Below are 2,928 nucleotides of genomic sequence, written 5' to 3' on the forward strand. Positions count from 1 at the left end.
ATAGAAAAGCAGATATAGAAATAGACTGTTGTTAACTTTGACGTAATGTAGTTCGTTGATTCTATATCTATATATATATAAGTAGATTTTGAGTAGTTAATTAATGCATACGGTGATGGAGCTTCTCTTTGATTTTGGAATGAGTCACAATCTCTTTCTTCTCATTTCTTTCTTTCGGAATGAGTCCAAACACTCCACTCTCTCTTCCAAAAAATAGTGCATAGGTACGAAAGCAATCCCAAGCTGAATTAAAAAAACACTTAGTTGCTTTTAAGAAGAAGAAAAAATAAGAACACATTGTCCCCTGTGTCATAGAAAAATAGCCTATAATATCGGTTCATGCACGGGACCCACAGTCATCATGTCCGAATAAGCAAGGGCCCAGCTATAAGCTGTCAGAGTGAACTGATAGTCTGTTAGGACGTATAGCACACATCCAGCAAAGATGGTGGAAAGTGAGAGACATGTTCTAATTGAAGGCCAAGGCTGATGCAAATAGAGGGCCTCCTCCATTGAAACAAAAATTGGGACTGCTGACCTAAAGACAATGAATGTATCTACATTGGCATGAAGGAGTAGCTCACTGTTCGTAAAAAGCGATAGATAAAATATCATTGCCGCTGGTAGGAATCACCACATGGTTAGAAAGTCGAGCGAGTCGCGCTCCAAAATCTTGAGCTTCCCAAAGAGAAGAACCCCAAAGAAAGACTTGTGAAGTATCGCAACGCAGCTTAGTGCTCCCGGTAAGGGAACTTCATGACTGCCCATTTGTTAATAATAGAGATTTGTGTCACATGGATAAGGTCGAAGGGAATAGAAGAAGGGCCTCGAGGTTGTTATAAAGTACAAGACTCCACGTGTTAATACTAATATGTCAAACTGATTAGGATCAAGAGGGGCCAATAATAAAAGACAAAGTGACAAACAAATAGTTCCTTATTTTTAGCATGTATCACCTGAGTACATTTGCAAGCAATTGACCATGGACCATCTTCAGTCTCCATTGGAGCAAAAAAGTTTATATAGCTTGGGGAACCAGCCACTAAATTTTCTCAATAAATTGGATTCACAATGCAATTCCAGTGGAGACATATCATTTCTGTCATGCAACTATTTCAAGCATTTCCCTTATTTAGTTGATATGTATGTACAGGGGTCAGGGGGATGGGAGCTAATCATAGATGATAAGTATAATCCAAAAGGTATTTTACTGGAAAACTTCCACTTTTTGAAACAAATATTAGAAGTGTACTTTCAAAAAGGTGATGAGATACCAAAATACGAATGCAAGATCATACCTGTATTCTTCCAAGAAATTCAAAACCACATTTATATCTGTAAAAGTCAACAAATTTAGAAAGAATGCAAACCTCACGGGCAAAGAACTGTGAGCAACGCCAGAAAGCACACATGCCACCAATGGTTGCACCGTGCCTTGTTCATTAGGAAATTGAAGTGAGCGGTTAATCTCCATTAAAGATCGGTGGCTATAACATCAATCTTGCTACTACGTGACTGGTGTTATAACATTAAAACTCAGAAGACATATTTCAACACATCCAAACAAAAATGACGGCCAAAAGAGATACTAAGGACAACATGGAGTGAAAGATCAAAACAGACCTGGATCAAGTGGAAAGAAAAGACCATAAGGCTCCAGGTATTTGTTAAGGTCCATCCATCCAATTCCTGGTTCAACAACCACATCCATGTCCTCGACATGTAATGCTTTGACATTCTGCAAAGCAAAATATTTACTCGGCGGCGTCATGATGACATGCTTAATATAAACGAAGTCCACAGTCATGCTGATCAGGTAAGCAAGGGCCCAGCTATAGGATGTCAGAGTACGTATAGCACACTTCCAACAAAGATGGTGGAAAGTGAGAGCTCCACAGTCATGCTGATCAGGTAAGCAAGAGCCCAGCTATAGGCTGTCAGAGTGAACTGATAGTCTGTTAGGACGTATAGCACACTTCCAGCAAAGATGGTGGAAAGTGAGAGCCATGTTCTAATTGAAGGCCAAGGCTTATGCAAATAGAGGGCCTCCTCCATTGCAACAAAAATCGGGACTACTGACCTAAAGACAATGAATGTATCTACATTGGCATGAAGGAGTAGCTCATTGTTTGTAAAAGCGATAGATAAAATATCATTGCACTGGTAGGAATCAACCACATGGTTAGAAAGTCGAGTGAGTCGTGCTCCAAAATCTTGAGCTTCCCAAAAAGAGAAGAACCCCAAAGAAGCACTTGTAAAATCTTGCCCCCGTAAGGGAACTTCATGACTGCCCATTTGTTAATAATAGAGACCGAGAGATGCGAAATACAAGAAATCGGCCAAATGATACCGTGATAATCGATACATGTTGGAGCAAGCTATCATACCAAAGTTGATTGTACTTCACCGAGGCAAAGCTTAATATGGGAATTTCCTTCACTTCACCATCCTTGGGGTTTTCCACATCATTCACCATCTAAATTAGAAGTTCCTCTTATCGGGTTCTGTTCAACAAATATTTACTTTTTTTTATTACTTGACAAAATTCTCAACCGACAGAATTTCTAAACTTTTTTAAAATTCATATCATGTTAATCAATGATATTACAAAGAAAAAAAAATGACAGAAAAGAAACCTCCATAGTGTCTAAAAGTAAAACATTCATTCTTCAATAACCTACTCAGATTACCGATTGCATATATAATCCTAATAAACAATGAGGATGATTTAATAAGGAAACAAATTTTACTCTATCTCACTATTGTAATATGCATATTTCTTCACCACATTAGTTCGTAAATAAACAAGACTAATTGCTAATAATAATAGAATCACATAGACCTAATTGAATTTCGGAACTGACTCACGACTCACACAAACAAAACTTAAGTGCACAATGCAAATTTCTTAATTACCTTAGTTATTTC

General features: G+C 37.9%; 1 pseudogene; it reads right to left on the reverse strand.

Moving 5' to 3' along the window:
* Window positions 1-790: 790 nt before the first annotated feature.
* Window positions 791-2,476, reverse strand: LOC147525265 (GDP-mannose transporter GONST3 pseudogene; annotated as a pseudogene).
* Between the last annotated feature and the right edge of the window lie 452 nt (window positions 2,477-2,928).

The sequence above is a fragment of the Coptis chinensis genome, chromosome 1 (genome assembly GCF_015680905.1).
Source record: "Coptis chinensis isolate HL-2020 chromosome 1, ASM1568090v1, whole genome shotgun sequence".
Lineage (NCBI taxonomy): Eukaryota > Viridiplantae > Streptophyta > Magnoliopsida > Ranunculales > Ranunculaceae > Coptis > Coptis chinensis.